At 38.9% G+C, this 18,732-nt stretch overlaps 2 long non-coding RNA genes across 2 annotated transcripts; both read left to right on the forward strand.

The window, feature by feature from the left end:
• Positions 1-1,320: 1,320 nt before the first annotated feature.
• On the forward strand, positions 1,321-5,337 carry LOC142164692 (uncharacterized). Its single transcript, XR_012695599.1, has 2 exons — positions 1,321-2,366; positions 5,071-5,337. It is a non-coding gene; the product is annotated as an uncharacterized LOC142164692 (long non-coding RNA).
• Positions 5,338-12,518: 7,181 nt separating this feature from the next.
• On the forward strand, positions 12,519-14,370 carry LOC107809245 (uncharacterized). The gene is made up of 2 exons (XR_001653368.2): positions 12,519-12,895; positions 14,082-14,370. It is a non-coding gene; the product is annotated as an uncharacterized LOC107809245 (long non-coding RNA).
• Positions 14,371-18,732: the final 4,362 nt, after the last annotated feature.

Consider the following 18,732-nt stretch of genomic DNA (forward strand, 5'->3'; position numbering starts at 1 on the left):
TGAAAATGTAAATTTCTCCCAATTCTGTGACGTGGACCCAAGGGGCGTTTTGGTCATTTTACCTAATTTCCCATATTAGCTTAGAATTTAATTGTAGAATCAGTTACTTGAAGTATTATTTACATTATGAAATTGAATTGAATAGATTTGGGCCATTTGGAGTCGAGTACTCATGGCAAGAGCGTGATTTCGGATTGATTTGAGCTGGTTCGAGGTAAGTGGCTTGCCTAACCTTGTGTGGGGGATCTTCCCCTTAGGATTTGGTATTATTGATATTTGAAATTCCTTGTACATGAGGTGACGAATGCGTACTTGTGAAAATTGTTGAAAATCCGATTTTCCTTAAGTAATTTCAATTGTGTTTCTTTTTCCCTATTTTATACTACTTGCAATTTAAGCTTGTTATTAGCTTAGGAAAGCATGCCTAATTGACTTAATTGCTTTACTTGCTCAAACTGCCTTATTTGGATTATGTGCAACATGCTAGGCTAGAAGTACCTATTTTGCCTTAATATGAAATTTGAATTGAATTGTGTATTCTTCATGTTGTTGTTGTGTGTTTACTTTGGGACTACGGATTTGTATTCCGGTAGATCCCCCTTTTACTTTGAAAATACGGGACTGCACTCGGTATATTCTCCTAGTATTGGGTATTTACATTTGGGAATACGGAACGAAATTTCTATAGATCCCCGCGCACTATGAGTTGGACTACGGGACGGGATCCCGGGAGATCCATTGGATATGTATATTTGGGACTACAGGACGGTATCCTGGGAGATCCCCGATTGTTATTTTGGTGCTAAGTCATCTTTCTTTCTGTGTTTACCTTGTCTCTGTAATAGTTGTTGTGGCCTTTTTATATTCTGTGTTACTTGTAGACATGTAATTTTTGATCCTCCCCAAGATTTTTCGTATTTTAGCATGTAAATATTTAATTTAGGCCTAATATAGCTATTTTAATTAATTTTGACTCTTCTATTTTATTTTATTACAAGAAAATAAGAATTACAAAAAATAGTTTCATTAATGTGTCGTAGTCATTTTTAATCTTGAAAAAATACCAAAAAATAGTTTTGTTTTAACGGTCAGTCTTATTTTAATAATTATTTTTACTTAAATAGGGCTAATTAATATTTTTGAGCATAGCTACTTATAAAGGCCCAAGTTTCTAGCCCATTCCTTAAGCCCAATACCCAATACCCATTAAGCTCACCCTAAGGGACCTAATACACAAAAGACCTAAGACCTAGGGACTAATTAGCAAAAAAATACAAGATATAACCTAGAAATCCCTACACTTTATAAAAGGAGCCCTAGAAAACCTAGCAGCGAGAAGCCATCTTCTTCAACCTTCTTCACAAGACAAGAGAACAAGGCAAACCCTAGAGCCCTAGAACCCTAGAGTTAAAAGGAGTTGCGCAACAACACTAAAAAGGGGGCAGATGCTTGAAGGAATAAAACGCAGCAGCTGCTTCCCATCTTCTTCCTCAAAACAGCTTCATCTTCTTCATTCAACAACCATGAAAACCAGCTGAAACTTCAGTCATTAAAACACCCCAAAATCAGCACCTAAAACTCGACAGAACACATCCATTTTTACCTTAAAATGCAGCAGAAATCCAAGCCGAAAAGGAGCAGAAAAACCAGTTTTTTAAACCTCCAAAATCCAGCCAGGAACTCCAGCAAAGCTTCAGCTCGAAATCGGTCTCAAAGTAGCTCAAAAAACGAGTTGAAAATAGTCTAAAATCCAGCAACAGCGAGCTAAAAAACAGCCCTGTTTCCACACCAAATTCCGGCCAAAAAACAGCATCTTTCTAGCCCCGAAAACCACCAAAAATCTCTCTCGAAACTGTCTGAAATGCAGCTAAAACCTCTGTTCGAAATAGCTGTGTCGCTGCTAAAAGAGACCATCTGAAACACCACTCAAAAGTACCCTTTGAACACCAGGAAACAGCCATGGAAATGGAGCAAAATCACCATCACTTTTCTTTGATTGAGGTCGAGTCAATGAGGTTTCTAGTCGAGATCCTGGTCCCAATTTATGTGAGCTTCATTGTATGGTTTTGATCTTAAAAATCATGTGTATTAACTCCATAAATTAAACAAAGTTTGCTATCAAAGTGATTTTAAATTGTGCAACACACACTTCTGTTACAACAACGTTTCCAAGATCTTTGTAGTGCCGGAGGCATCCTGCGGTTTTTGAAGCGAACCAAATAGTAAGCAGTTTGAGGTCATAGATAAAGGTTTTAGTCATTGGATCATTTGTTGCACTCAAATTCCGGTCAGAATCCGGTGAAGTTTTCGGCGAGACATTCCAGTAGAGTTCTTGTCCGAGGTTTTGACATTTCAGATTCATCGAGGTCTATTTCTTCCTTCCTCACGTTGTTTGTGCTTAATCTCTTTATTAATTTGTTGCTTCTCCCTTTGTTTGGATGTTTGAGCTATGCTTCATTGCTTTGTTTTGATGATATTCTACTATTTGTTTACTCCATTCGTTCTTGTCTGTTGGTTTACTCCCTGTTCGTATGGGTTTAATGATTAAAATGAGTTTTTTAATTGCCTATTACAATTATTCATTTAGATATAGATGTTTAAGGAGTTTTGATTAACATTTTGGTGGCTTCAAAGTTGAATAAATTTATTATATGAACTGGATGATGACATAGATAGTAAAACAAGTATGTAGCCAGGGGATCGGATTGAAACTTAAAAGTTAATTGAAATATTTTTACTGCTCTTTTAATTAATTGAACCGTTAGGAGCATGTTTAGGCCGGCCACACTTGAGTAGGAAAGCCTTAGGATTTTTGTTAATTTCGAGGCGAGAGGTCGTTCCCTTAGTTAAATTTATCCGGAGAATGCCCCGAAGGACTTGTATATATTTTATTCCGGGAATGCCCCGTAGTACTTGTATTTGGAGGCCAAAAGTGGAGCTTGCAGTATTTTATTTTATTTTTATTTTATTAGGTGGGGACGACCTCGAGCCCTTTTGTGTGTTTATTTTTCTGTATTTGTTTTACCTTAATTCGAATATTTTAAAAGCCGATTAGATCAAGTATGCAACCGCACTAGTTACGGGACTCGGGGAATGCCTAACACCTTCTCCCCGAGTCAAATGAACCCCCTTACCCGAATCTCTGGTGCAGGTTTAGTTTTGGAGTCTCAAATGTTTTGAAAGGAAAAAAATTATTTTAGAAAAACTATGACCTAACACACCGAAATCAAATGTCAGGTGGCGACTCTGAGTTAATCCTTTTCAACGCAAATTTTTGTCACTTTCTAATTGAAAACCCTTTTGAGCTTTACAAAATCCTTTTATTAATTTAAGAGGGTTTAGTGAAGGTTCTGTTAAAAAAGGGGTGTGACATCTCTAGCGACTCCGCTGAAGACTTGCAGGTTCGAGCTGGTACTTGATCTTGTTGGCTTTTAGGATATTCGATTGAGGTGTTTGTTTTCTTTATTTGCTTTGTTTGTCTTATTTTTTTGTTTTGTTGGTTACATGTTCATCACTTTTCTTAATGTGTTACTGCTTTATAAACTGTCATCATTTGCATAACCATGGGTCTTCTTTCTGCAACAAGTCTTGGAGTACGCGTCGCGTGCACGAACTCTTTGTCGAGTCACCCTTAATTTAGGAGGGGGGGGCGTCGGATGTATGGAGTGACTGGAAAGCTTGAGCAGCCACCATCGACCATACGCTCCCCCGAATTGCCTTGTTAGTGAACCCCAAACCTAGGTCAGCCCTTAGGTCATTTTTATTTGCATCATGTCATTTAGACCTAGCAGGGCTCGGTCCCAGACACTGTGTTCCTTTGTAGAAAGTCTATCCAAATTTTGTCAAAATGGACCCGTGACCCAAAAAAACATTCAATCATCTCTATGTGATACATGTTGCATCTTTGAGGGTAAAAAGGTCATTTGGCGGACCGATGCTTGGGAAAGAATGGTGAAAGACGAAGCAAGTAAGGCCCAGTTATATTTTTCTTTCACTACTTTTTCAAAAAAAAAATGAAAATGAAAAATCCAAAAAAGATTTTACACTTTTTCATTATTTTCCAAAAATTCAAAAAAAAAAAGAAAAAGAAAATCCAAAAAGATTTTACACTTTCCCATTATTTTCAAAAAATTCGAAAAAAAAGAAAAAGAAAATCCAAAAAGATTTTACACTTTCCCATTATTTTCCAAAAATTCAAAAAAAAAAAGAAAAAAAGAAAATCCAAGAAGATTTTACATTTTCCATCATTTTCCAAAAGTTCAAAAAAAAAATCCAAAAAGAGTTTACATTTTCCATCATTTTTCAAAAAGACAAAAATTATGGTTTTTCTAAATTAGTTGCATTTTTTAAAGGCTTTTCCCATGTCCAATCTGCCCGAACTTCACATACCTGATTCTCGTCTTTCGGGACAGGATACGTAGGCAGCTCACATAGGGTCCGACCTTCCTAGTAAGTCTTAGGTTCTTGGCTTCCGGGGTTGTAGCCAAATCTTGCATGTATAGCCATATTTGGCCACATCAGCCGTTTTTTGCAAAATAGGATTATTTTCTCAAAGTAGTTTGTTATCTCCTGTCTTAGAGCATTGAGTCTACAATAAAGTGTCCTCTCACTTCAAGGGCCATTCCTGTTGAATTTGCATGTCTAGCCACTTTTAGGCCATATCGGTCGTTCTCGCAAAATGGGGTCATTTTTGCAAAAGTGGTTCAATTACCCATGTCTTAGGATTTTGAGTCCACAACTAGGTGTCATATTACTTTAAGGTCCTTCCTTTTTGAGTTTGCATCTTTAGCCACTTCGGGCCATATCGGCCGCTTTTGCAAAATGGATCATTTCTGCAAATTAATTTTGGGTCATGATTATGGGAGTTCGAATCCATATAAGCTTTAGTGAGGTATGCCCATGTCTTTGAGGTCATCTTTGTTGAGTTTGCACTAATAGCCATATTTTGGCTGCGTAGGTAATCTTGCAAAAATAGCCTTAATCGTGCCTTGCATATGTCTAATAGAAAGTGTCGTGGTGTCACATGTGTCTTGAGTCACTAACTCTATTTGATCTTATTTTTCCATTCAGGTATATATCAATTTGCTAGAGTTTGAGCACGACAAATACTCCAGGACCATTCTAGTCAAAACCATTGCATGCACGAGCTGCTTGAGGAAACTTTTTATTTTTTAGTCTATCTTAGGTTGTCTTTTAATTTTTAGTCTTGTACAGTAGTATCGAGTCTGTCAGTCTAGTTAAGATTATCGAGTCTTTTGTTATAGTACTTCATGTTTTGTATTTGAAAATCCAAAAAAAATTATAAATGAAAAATCCCAAAAAGATTTTTGTTTCTTAGTTTATTTGTCCATTACTTTTCCAGAACTAAGCTTGATCTGATTCATGAGGGACATGATACGTAGGCAACTTACATAGGGTTCGATCAAATCATTATTAAAAAAAGAAAAAAAAGGAAAAGAAAAAAGAGAACGAAGTTGTGGATGTGAGAAATGAGAGGAAAGAAAAGAGTGACAATTAGAAAGAAAAGAGACGAAGGAAAATGAGCAAGCCAAGAAGTGCTAGAAAAGAAAGAAAAGAGAAGGTTAAAATGAACAAAATGGGGATGATGCCAAACGACCTTGTGACCCTCGAAGTCATTCTAGAACCATTAATTGTTGCTAGGGGCATTACACGCAATGTGATATTTTTATCTGATAAATGTCCTAACGCTAACATGTTGGCTTCATCTTGCTCCTCTTTGTTACTTTCATTGTCATTATGATAGAGGGTGGTTAGTTTGTGGCACTTTGATGATTTGTCCATACAACACAAGGTTAAAAAACAAGGTAGACATGGCTAGCAAAGACTTAGACACTGGAGTTGTAGACCCACCAAGGGAGATTGTGGAGTCGGAATTTGAATTGAAAGAGGAGGTCCAAAGGTTGAAATAGCAGATGGCAGAAATGTATCAGTATTGGATCAGGGGGCATCCGTCACCTTCATTCTCCACTAACTACACTGAAAACCCTGCAACTATCCCGCCACTATCACAAGCCCAGGTTCCCACTACCGTCGACCTTTCCCCTCAACATGCACCGGGCTTTACCCCTTACCACAATTACCCTAGCACTTCCTCCCAAATGTTCCATGCTCCACCAGCCAAAACAACCTCATACCCTGCTCCGACATTTGCTCTTATTTTTGTAGCCCCTCCACCAGCTTCTCTTCCTCGATCCTCTAGCGAGACTGTGTTCAAAGTCCCCGATGCCAAAGGAAAGAGATCCAATGAAAGTTTTAGGGAGTTTTGGTTCAGATGGAACGAACAAGTTGCTCGGGTCAGTTCTCCGATTGATAGAAAAGATGTTGCTGAGCCCCGCCAACGACATGATCTAGTAAGCATTCCTACTAAACGCTTTCAGCCTCAATACCGACTCCATGAATATCCTCGTACTCCAGATAATCCTCACCAATACTACTTTCCTCCACAAAATCCCTGAAGTCATACCTCACATCCCTAGTACTTTATCCACAATGCACTGTCATATGCTCCACACTCACAAAACCCGCAACGGCTTGTACCACCTCTACAAACGTCTTACCCACCTCTACAAGCACATCAACCCCCTGCCCGAAAGAGGTTCCAACCAAGGACGGAGTACAAAATGAGAAGGCAACAACAAAGAGAAAAGTCTTTCACTCTAATCGGATAATCCTACACAAGCTTATTTGAATAGTTAAAACAGTCTGGCCTGATTAAGCCGCTCATCGGCTATACTCCGGACTCATATGCAAAAGGTTTTGATCCTACTGTACGGTGCATGTACCACTCTAATGTTCAAGGGCATAACATTGAAGATTGTCATGCTTTGAAAAGGGAGATAGAAAGAATGATTCAAGAAGGGATAATTGTGGTCCAAGACAGTGACACCCAGAACATTGCACATAATCCTTTACCTGCACATGATGATGCACACTTTATGGGAATGATGCGTGATGACAGAGAGTATGAGAATCCTCTTGGGAACTTGCTGACTGAAGTTAATGATATGGAAATTGGTGAAGGTCCTAGTAATTCTGATGTGCAACCCAGTGGCTAAGATGTCGAGCCTGGTAATTGGAAAGACACTCCTTTTTTGGATAGCCACGGAGGAGTTTTGGTGGTTTATTTTGTTGTCATTTCTGTTGTCTGGGTTATTTTAGGGTTGTAATCCGGATATTGTCTTGGTTGTAATCTGGATATTGTATTGTGGCTCAAACCCTTCTTTTTCTTATTTTTCCTAGTTCGTTTAGTGGTAGTAACTCGTCTAGTGTTATCTAGGATTGTTCTAGGGTTGTAACCCAGGTCTATTTTGCTTGTTTTATTCAAACCCTTTTCACCATCTGTCTAATGCAATCTCTTGTTTTCTGTTAGTTCTAGTCAGTTTTTGTTTAGGTCACTTTTCCTTTATAGTTCTTTTCATCTAGTGACATGACATGACATGCACGCATAATTCTCAGCTTGGTCTTGAAAGTTAGTCTAATCATGAAACAATGATACAGTTTTGAATATGATAAAAGGATGTATTTGGGGAAACAAGTAAAGATTCACACATTCTGAGATAACCTGAAGCTTGAATTGAGTGAAACTGAGGTAGTTAGTCTGGAAAATCAAGAGGTTGATAAGAGCATACAACAAGGAAATGTCTCTCAAGCAATTTGAGGTAAATCAGTCAGTGCTGAAATGCATTCTTCCACATCAAGATAAGGTTGAGTCAAGTCTGCTTTGAACTGGCAAGGGTCATTCATTGGAACAAAAGTATTGCTCATTGACACTTTTTGTTTGTATTGATGCCATCAATAGATAATATGTGTGATTTGTTTGCTTATCTTCAATTGCATGTTTGTACTGGGCGCTTTTAAGTTTGGTATGACGAAGGTATTTTATTCTGCTACCCAAACACTTTATCTTTTGCTACCCATTTTGAGCCCTAATTTTTTGTTTCATACCCCTCTTTTGGAATCTGAAATAGAGTCAGGAACTAGAAAAGGAAAAGAAAAAGAGAAAGAGAAGATAAAAAAGGAAAGAGAAAAAAATAGAGAAAAAGGAAAAAGAAAAAAAATAGAGAAAAAGAAAAGAAAAAAAACAACTTTGTCTTTTGAACTACGTTCGACCCGATTCTTGTCACCACAAGATACGTAGGCAGCCTTACGGTTCGGTCATACCAAATAAAATATTTCATAATCCCCAAGTCAAGAGTGGGGCAGTTTTTCCTAGAAATCCCATCAAAGCAAAAATCCAAAAAAAAATCCCCAAACTCCAAGAAACTGGGGCAGAAGTTTTAGTTTTGCCAAAAGGCCCGATTCCAAAAGTTGTAATTTTGAACCCTTTTCATCTTAAATTATTTTAAGCCTTCATACCACCCTTTCTTTCCAACCCTGTTCAAAAGCCTACATTACGATCCAAAGAAAGACCTTCTGACCAATCTTTGAGGATGCCAAATCAAGTGTGCGGTGAAAATATGATATCCCTGCATCACGGGTAATACCTTTGTTCTCAGCACAATGAGAGAAAATGATAAAATGAGAGAGTCTTATAGCTGAAAATCCTCAGGGGCACCGTAAGACGACAGTGAGTTGAGAAAAGAGCAAAATGAGAGAGGCTTGATGGTGAAAACCCTTTAGGACACTACAAGTCAACTGAGGATTGTGGATTAAATAGGACAACTGGAGCGTCGAAGCCCAGTTTCACAACTTAGAAGTACAACAAGAGTTGAATATTCGACTTGCTTGAGAGATTAGGCCACTTAATCCAAAGGTGCATGTCATGGTCATTACGGTTGGTATCCACATCTGATAAGTTTCTACTTCGTAATTTTCTTGTTAGGTATCATCTCTTTCCCTTGTCCCTTATTTTGTTTTGCTCGTTTTGTTTGAGTCCCTTCTTGAGTCTGTTTTGTCAGAACAAGTGAGAAATGACTTCAAAATTTGCTACCAGCTTTCCAATTGCACAAAACAAATTTGGCTAGCACATCAAAGTGGCATGAGTCGAGGAAAAGTGGTATGCATATTGAGTTGGTAACAATCAACATGCTTTGGGTTTCATATGAGAAATGCAAGAGTTCGGTAAATGTCAATCTATGAGCAAAATGCAACAGATAGAGGATATTGGGAACGAACGGAGCAAAGGTGTTTTTTGTGATAAGGGTTGAAAGAAAATGGGCAGTAGATAATAGTCAAGGTCGTCCAGGTTGAAATCAAAGTTATCTTAGCAGTGGCAGAAGCAGACACTCAGCAATGATGCCCACCACGTTTTCAAACTAACAAAATTTTATTCGTCTAAAGCAGAGGCAAGAAAATTTGTTAATCCACAGGGACCCTCTCGTGAAGAAGGCATGGCTTAGGGGCAAGAAATTTTGTTCAGAATCCTCTAAGAAGAGAGCATGGCTCAGGCACCCACTTGGATAACGAGGGAATACAGTTCCAATTTTGGAAATCAGGCACCCACCTGGATAACGAGGGAATACAATTCAAGTTTTTGGTAATCAGGCACCAACCTGGATAACGAGGGAATACAATTCAAGTTTTTGGCAATCATTCACCTAACTGGATAACAAGGGAATACAATTCAAGTTTTTGGTAATCAGGCACCCACCTGGATAACGAGGGAATACAATTCATGTTTTTAGCAATCAGGCACCCACCTGGATAACGAGGGAATACAATTCAAGTTTTTGGCAATCAGGCACCCACCTCGATAACAAGGGAATACATTTCAAGTTTTTGGTAATCAGGCGCCCACGTGGATAACGAGGGAATACAATTCAAGTTTTGGTCGGAGGCGCCCACCTGGATAATGAGGTAATATAATTCAAGTTTTTGGTAATCAGGCGCCCACCTGGATAACGAGGGAATACAATTCATGTTTTTGGCAATCAGGCACCCACCTGGATAACGAGGGAATACAATTTAAATTTTTGGTAATCAGGCACCCACCTAGATAACGAGGGAATACAATTCATGTTTTGGTAATCAGGCGCCCACTTGGATAACGAGGGAATACAACTCAAGTTTTTGGTAATCAGGCACCGACTTGGATAACAAGGGAATACAATTCAAGTTTTCGTAATCAGGCGCCCGCCTGGATAACGAGGGAATACAATTCAAGTTTTTGGCAATCAGGCACCCACCTGGATAACGAGGGAGTACAATTCAAGTTTTTAGCAATCAGGAGCCCACCTGGATAACGAGGGAATACAATTCAAGTTTTTGGAAATTAGGCACCCACCTGGATAACGAGGGAATACGATTCATGTTTTGGTAATCAGGCACCCACCTAGATAACGAGGGAATATAATTCAAGGTTTTGGTAATCAGGCGCCCACCTGGATAAGGAGGGAATATAATTCAAGTTTTTGGTAATCAGGCACCCACCTAGATAACGAGGGAATACAATTCAAGTTTTGGCAATCAGGCCCCCACCTGGATAACGAGGGAATACAATTCAAGTGTTGGCAATCAGGCGCCCACCTGGATAACGAGGGAATACAATTCAAGTTTTTGGTAATCAGGCACCTACCTGGATAACGAGGGAATGCAATTCAAGTTTTTGATAATCAGGCGCCTACCTGGATAACGAGGAAGTACAATTCAAGTTGATGGTAATCAAGCGCCCACCTGGATAACGAGGGAATACAATTCAAGTTTTTGGTAATCAGGCGCCCACTTGGATAACGAGGGAATACAATTCAAGTTTTTGGTAATCAGGCACCCACCTGGATAACAAGGGGAATACAATTCGAGTTTCAAGCTATTAGCAAGCACCCACCTGGAGAATGAGGGAAGACATTTCAGAGCTCATTTCAGAGTCATTTCAAGTTTCAAGTCAGTAGCAGGCACCCACCTGGATAACAAGGGAAGTTATTTCGGAATTCAATTCAAGTTAGAAGTAGCAGAAGCTCGCGGTAAGAATGCGAGTCAAGACGTGGTTGAAGTCACAAGGTCTACATGTCCAGTCTTGATCCAAAAAAGCTTAAGAAGAATGAACTAGCACCTGCAACTAGCGAGCGTCAAGGTTCAAATCTAAAGTCTGCATGAAGAACCATTCAGACTCAAGATCAAGCTTCAGAAGACTTATAGATAGGACTTTTGTAACTCATAGCTGACAGGCTTAGTTAGTATTTTTCATATATTGATTTCTAATGTAATAACAGGACCGCGGACCAGAGCCTCGGCGGAACGGCACCTCGACTGGCTCTCTACCTCGGCATACTCCATCATCTCACTCACTTCTGAACTACACGTGGCCTGATTCCTTTATAGCCAAGGATATGTAGGCAGCTCAGATACAAGAGCTTGGTCACATTCCCCTTTTCTCTTAGTTTTAGTCTTTCCAAATAAGGGTCGGGTCAAAAAAACCTCTCTAGTCGTTTTTGTCCGAAAATTCTTCGCGTTTCCAATCAAAGAGGGGCAACTGTAGACATGTAATTTTTGACCCTCCCCAAGATTTTTCGTATTTTAGCATGTAAATATTTAATTTAGGCCTAATATAGCTATTTTAATTAATTTTGACTCTTCTACTTTATTTTATTACAAGAAATGAGAATTACAAAAAAATAGTTTCATTAATGTGTGTAGTCATTTTTAATCTTGAAAAAATACCAAAAAATAGTTTTGTTTTAATGGTCAGTCTTATTTTAATAATTATTTTTACTTAAGTAGGGATAATTAATATTTTTGAGCATAGCTAGTCATAAAGGCCCAAGTTTCTAGCTCATTCCTTAAGCCCAATACCCAATACCCATTAAGTTCACCCTAAGGGACCTAATACATAAAAAAACCTAGGGACTAATTAGCAAAAAATACAAGATATAACCTAGAAATCCCTACACTTTATAAAAGGAGCCCTAGAAAACCTAGCAGCCAGAAGCCATCTTCTTCAACCTTCTTCACAAGACAAGAGAACGAGGCAAACCCTAGAGCTAAAAAGGAGCTGTGCAGCAGCACTAAAAAGGGGGCAGATGCTTGAAGGAATAAAATGCAACAGCTACTGCCCATCTTCTTCCTCAAAACAGCTTCATCTTCTTCATTCAACAACCATGAAAACCAGCTGAAACTTCATTCATTAAAACACTCCAAAATCAGCACCTAAAACTCGACAGAACACGTCCATTTTTACCTCAAAACACAGCAAAAATCCAGCCAAAAAGAAGCAGCAAAACCAGTTTTTTAAACCTCCAAAATCCATCCAGGAACTCCAGCAAAGCTTCAGCTCGAAATCGGTCTCAAAGTAGCTCAAAAAATGAGTTGAAAATAGTCTAAAATCCAGCAACAACGAGCTAAAAACAGCACTATTTCCACACCAAATTCCGTCCAAAAACCAGCATCTTTCTAGCCCCGAAAACCACCAAAAATCACTCTCGAAACTGTCCGAAATGCAGCTGAAACCTCTGTTCGAAATAGCTGTGTTGCTGCTAAAAAAGACCATATGAAACACCACTCAATAGTACCCTTTGAATACCAGGAAACAACAGTGGAAATGGAGCAAAATCACCATCCCTTTTCTTTGATTGAGGTCGAGTCAATGAGGTTTCTGGTCGAGATCCTGGTCCCGATTTATGTGAGCTTCATTGTATGGTTTTGATATTGAAGATCATGTGTATTAACTCCATAAATTAAACAAAGTTTGCTGTCAAAGTGATTTTAAATTGTGCAACACACACTTCTGTTACAACAACGTTTCCAAGATCTTTGTAGTGCTGGAGGTATCCTGCGGTTTTTGAAGCGAACCAAATAGTAAGCAGTTCGAGGTCGTAGATAAAGGGTTTTATTCGCTGGCTCATTTGTTTCACTCAAATTCCGGTAAGAATCCGGTGAAGTTTTCGGCGAGACATTCCAGTAGAGTTCTTGTCCGAGGTTTTGACATTTCAGATTCATCGAGGTCTATTTCTTCCTTCCTCACGTTGTTTGTGCTTAATCTCTTTATGAATTTGTTGCTTCTCCGTTTGTTTGGATGTTTGAGCTACCTTCATTGATTTGTTTTGATGATATTCTACTGTTTGTTTACTCCATTCGTTCTTGTCTGTTGGTTTACTCCCTGTTCGTATGGGTTTAATGATTAAAATGATTTTTTTAATTACCTATTACAATTATTCATTTAGATATAGATGTTTAAGGAGTTTTGATTAACATTTTGGCGACTTCAAAGTTGAATAAATTTACTATATGAACTGGGTGATGACATAGATAGTAAAACAAGTATGTGGCCAGGGGATCGGATTGAAACTTAAAAGTTAATTGAAATATTTTTACTGCTCTTTTAATTAATTGAACCGTTAGGAGCATGTTTAGGCCGGCCACACTTGAGTAGGAAAGCCTTAGGATTTTTGTTAATTTTGAGGCGAGAGGTCGTTTCCTTAGTTAAATTTATCCGGGGAATACCCCAAAGGACTTGTATATATTTTATTCCGGGGAATGCCCCGTAGTACTTGTATTTGGAGGCCAAAAGTGGAGCTTGCAGTATGTTATTTTATTTTTATTTTATTAGGTGGGGACGACCTCGAGCCCTTTTGTGTGCTTATTTTTCTGTGTTTGTTTTACATTAATTTGAATATTTTAAAAACCGATTAGATCAAGTATGCAACCGTACTAGTTACGGGACTCGGAGAATGCCTAACACCTTCTCCCCGAGTCAAATGAACCCCTTACCCGAATCTCTGGTGCAGACTTAGTTTTGGAGTCTCAAGTGTTTTGAAGGGAAAAAAATTATTTTAGAAAAATAGTGACCTGACACACCGAAATCAAATGTCAGGTGGCGACTCTGAGTTAATCCTTTGGAACACAAATTTTTGTCACTTTCTAATTGAAAACCCTTTTGAGCTTTACAAAATCCTTTTATTAATTTAAGAGGATTTAGTGAAGGTTCTTTTAAAAAAGGGGTGTGACATTACTTTTACTGTTGTATTTATTTATACTATTATGTTCTACACTGTCGAACTTTATATTTTATTTAACCTCAGTAGGGCCCTGACCTTCCTCGTCACTACCCGACCGAGGTTAGGCTTGGCACTTACTGAGTACCACTGTGGTATACTCATTCCCTTTCTGCGCATGTTTTTCATGTGCAGATCCAGGTACATCGACTCAGTCCTACCACCCGTGAGGCAAGACGACTACTCTAGAGACTTCGAGGTACATCTACCGCGTCGGCAGACCGAAGAGTCCCTTCTATTCTAGCTTTTAAACATTTTCCCTTCTGTATTTCTTTTCCTTGTTAGATATTCTGGAGTTAGACAATGTTAGATATCCAAAGGATTGTGGTTCCATGAGTTTCTGGGTTTTGGGATAGTGTATTAGATTCTGAGAAGTTGTGTTGTATATATCGAGCGACATTTTAAATATTGTTTCATTCAGTTATTTTTGGCTTTTAATTATTTCTTTCGCAAGTTTCGTTTATTTTCGCATTTTTTAGGCTTACCTAGTCGTAGAGACTAGGTGCCGTCATGAAAGTTCACGGAGGGCGAACTGGGGTCGTGACACCACCACAACTTGAGCTCAAGCCACTTCCGCTGCACTTAAGATATAAATTTCTTAGCTCTAATGAAACTCTACCCGTAATTTTTTCTTCTTTGTTGAATGATGTGCAGGTTGAGCACTTATTGGATATCTTGAGAGAGCACAGACAAGCCATTGGTTGGACTATAGCAAATATCCGAGGGATTCCCGCCGAAATTTGTGAGCACAAGATACAATTGGAGGAAGAGAGCAAACCTAGCGTGGAGCATCAAAGGAGGTTAAATCCTTCCATGCAAGAGGTGGTGAAGAAAGAAATCATAAAATGGTTGGATGCTGGGGTTGTCTACCCCATTGTCGATAGTTCTTGGGTGAGTCCGGTACAATGTGTGCCAAAGAAAGGATGCATGACCATGATTCAAAATGACAAAAATGAACTCATCCCAACAAGGACAGTGACCAAGTGGAGAGTTTGCATGGACTGCCGGAAGCTAAATAGTGCTACTTGCAAAGACCATTTTCCTATGCCTTTTTATTGATGAAATGCTTGATCGGCTAGCGGGAAGGTCACTTTATTGCTTCTTGGATGGTTATTATGGCTACAACCAAATCAACATAGCCTTAGAGGACCTAGAGAAGATGACATTTACATGTTCGTATGGGACTTCCGCTTTTAGTCGGATGCTATTTAGGCTATGCAATGCCCCGACTACTTTTCAACGATGCATGATATCAATATTCTCGAACATGGTGGAGGATTTCTTAGAGATATTCATGGATGACTTCTCTATAGTTAGTGATTCCTTTGAGCATTGTCTTGACAACCTTAGGCAAGTGCTGATGTGAGGAGACAAACCTTGTGCTCAAATGGGAAAAATGTCACTTTATGGTGGACGAGGGTATTGTTCTTGGTCACAAAATCTCCAAGCAAGGCATTGAAGTTGATCAGGCAAAGGTTAAGATAATTTCCAATCTTCCTCCCCCCACTTCGGTCAAAGGTGTTCGGAGTTTTTTGGGGCATGTCGATTTTTACAGGCGAGTTATGAAGGACTTATCATAAATTGCAAGTCCCATGTGCAAGCTCCTTGAAAAGGATGCTAAGTTTGAGTTCGATGAGAAATGCCTCAAAGATTTTGAGGAATTGAAAGCAAGGCTCACCACTAGGGCTGTGCATGAATCGGATCAGATCGGATTGAAATTTTAGATTTCGGATTCCACAACATGCAATCCGATCTGAATCTGATCCGAATTATATCGAATTAGATCGAATTTTAAAGTTCAGATTGGTTTGGTGATCGGATTTTCAGATCGGATTGTACGTAAATATTACGTCGTCAAGATAAAGTTCTTCAAGATTTGTTAGGCTTCCAACTAGTGTTTTCAGATCTGGGCTCTCAAGTTTCAAGAAATAATTATAAGAAAGGTCAAGAAACACTAATGTTTCATAAATAGGATTATCTATTACTATTAATATATGATGAGTGTTTGCTTAATTACCTAGAAAATCAGCAGTGTTTTTCCCATTGCAAAATCATCTAGTAGATTTTCAACCAAGATAATCAACACCATTATAAGGGAAATTAGCTTTAATAACTGTATCAAAATGGTTGTTATTTCCAACGTCTACAAGGGAGTCACCAAACATGTATGCTGCTGGCACTAACTGTGCTACACATAGTTTAAAACATAAGAGAAAGAAAGAAGAAAACAACAACAAGAAACTCAAGAAAGAAGAAGAAGAAGCAGAAGAAGAAGCCATTGATGTTTAGAAAGAGAAGAGACAGAGGAAGCGACGAGCAGGAGCAATTGTCTCTAGAAATGAGCAGCAGTCTCAGGGTGGACTCTGAGAGAATGAGAGAAGAGAACGAGAATGAAATAAGATTATACCTAACCCTAAAAATAAAATTAGTATTTATACTTCCCCCTAATAAATTCGGATTTCGGAACGGATCGGGTTCAAATTATAAAAATCCAAATCCAATTCGAAAATCCGAAATTTTAATAAATCAAATCTGAATTCGATCCAAATATCCTAAATACGAAATCCAAAATTGAGCGGATCGGTTCAGATTTCGAATATCCGATCCAAATGTACATCCCTACTCACCACAGCACATATTATTGTCACACCCGATTGGTCTCTTCCATTTGAACTCATGTATGACGCCAGTGGTATGGCTATTGGAATAGTACTTGGTCAATGACATAACAAAATTCTTCATCCTGTCTACTACGCAAGCAAGGCATTTAATGGCGCACAAATAAATTACATTGTAACTGAGCAAGAACTGCTTGCTATTGTCTATGCTTTTGAAAATTTTCGGGCCTATTTGTTGGGATCCAAAGTGATGGTCTACAACGATCATGCTACTCTCTGCTACCTTATGGCGGAGAAAGGATGTTAAACCAAGACCGATTAGGTGGGTTCTTTTGTTACAAGAGTTTGACTTTGAAGTCAAGGATCGAAAAGGAATAGAGAATCAAGTTGTGAATCGCTTATCTAGGCTTGAAGAGGCAGGGAGACCAAAAGAAGATTTTGAAATTAATTATGCCTTCCTAGATGAACACTTATTGGCAATTTCTAGCACATCCACTCCTTGGTATGCCGACATCACTAACTTGTTGGTTAGTGACCTTATCCTCGATGATTCAGAAGCTTATCAAAAGAAAAGGTTATTGCGGGAGTGTAGGCAATACTATTGGGAGGAACCATCTTTGTTCTGTATTTGCACCGACAACATCATTCGACATTGTGTTCCGTAAGATGAGGTGATGCAATTTCTCAAAGCATGTCATGACTCCCTAGTTGGGGGTCACCACAATTGAAACCGTACTGTGGTAAAGTGCTTGAATGTGGATATTATTAGCCATAGATCTATCAAGATGCAAACCAAATGGTTAAGGCATGTGACCAATGTCAAAGACAAGGGTCAATTTCTAGAAGGCATGAGATGCCTATGAACTTTGTGATGGAGGCCGAGATCTTTGATGTGTGGGGTATAGATTTCATGGGTCCCTTTGTAAGCTCTTACGGCATAGCATATATCTTGGTGGCAGTAGATTATGTATCTAAATGGTTGAGCCTTGCCAAACAATGAGGAAAGAAGTGTAACCGCCTTTTCTAAGAACATATTTACTCCGTTTGGAACCCCAAGGGCCATCCTTAGTGATGGTGGTTCTCAGTTTTGCAACAAATCTTTTGCCGAGTTGCTCGAATAATATGGAGTCAAGCACAAGGTGACCACCCCTTACTATCCTCAGTTAAGTGGTCAAGTTGAAGTCTCTAAACGGGAGATAAAAAACATTCTAGCAAAAACTGTTAATGCAAACAGGACCGATTGGTCAAAGAAGCCAGATGATGCATTGTGGGCTTATCAAACAATATTTAAGACACCCATTGGACCTCATCTTATCGGTTGGTTTTTGGTAAGGCTTGTCAATTGCCAGTGGAGCTTGAACACAAATCCATGTGGGCATTGAAAAAGTTGAATCTTGACTGGGCCGAAGTTGCTAATCTAAGGATGATACAACTCAACGAGATGGAAGAATTCTATTTCCATGCCTATGAGAATGCAGCCATGTATAAAGAAATAATGAAGTTTGTTCATGACAAGAATATTTTGAAATGGGAATTCAAATCCTTTGACTTGGTCTTACTCTTCAACTCAAGATTGAAGTTCTTTCCGGGCAAACTCAAATCTAAATGGTCTGGCCCATTCAAAGTTGTGAGTGTGTCTTCTTATGGCGCTATTGATTAGAATCTGAGGACGAGATTCGAACTTTCAAAGTAAATGGCCAAAGGGTCAAGCATTAGCTCGGAACCATTGGAAAAAGGCAACTAGTAGAACAATTCACATTCAAGGATGGTCATGTACCAATCCCCACCACTGATTAGCCAAAATAGGGGCAACATTGTCGTGCCATGACGTTAAATCAAGTGCTTCTTGGGATGCCACCCATGTGTTGGTATCATTTTTTTGTTAGATTTTTATTTTTGTAGGTTCACTTGTAAGTGTTGAACAGTTTGACGTATGTGTTAGAATGCAGGTTGTCCAAAATACAAAGAAATAGGATGCAAAGGCAGAGGGAAAATGAAGGAAAACAAGCTGAGCTTCAGCTGTTGTTCTACGGCAACATATGCGGCCGCATAAAGGGCTGCGAACCGCTTAATGGTCGCAGACAAAAGCAGAACACCATTCAAATTGGACCTTAGAAATGCAGAGATAATCACCTTCTACGGCCCGCAGAATCATTCTACGACCGCCG

Source organism: Nicotiana tabacum, chromosome 10, assembly GCF_000715075.1.
Source record: "Nicotiana tabacum cultivar K326 chromosome 10, ASM71507v2, whole genome shotgun sequence".
NCBI classification, from domain to species: domain Eukaryota; kingdom Viridiplantae; phylum Streptophyta; class Magnoliopsida; order Solanales; family Solanaceae; genus Nicotiana; species Nicotiana tabacum.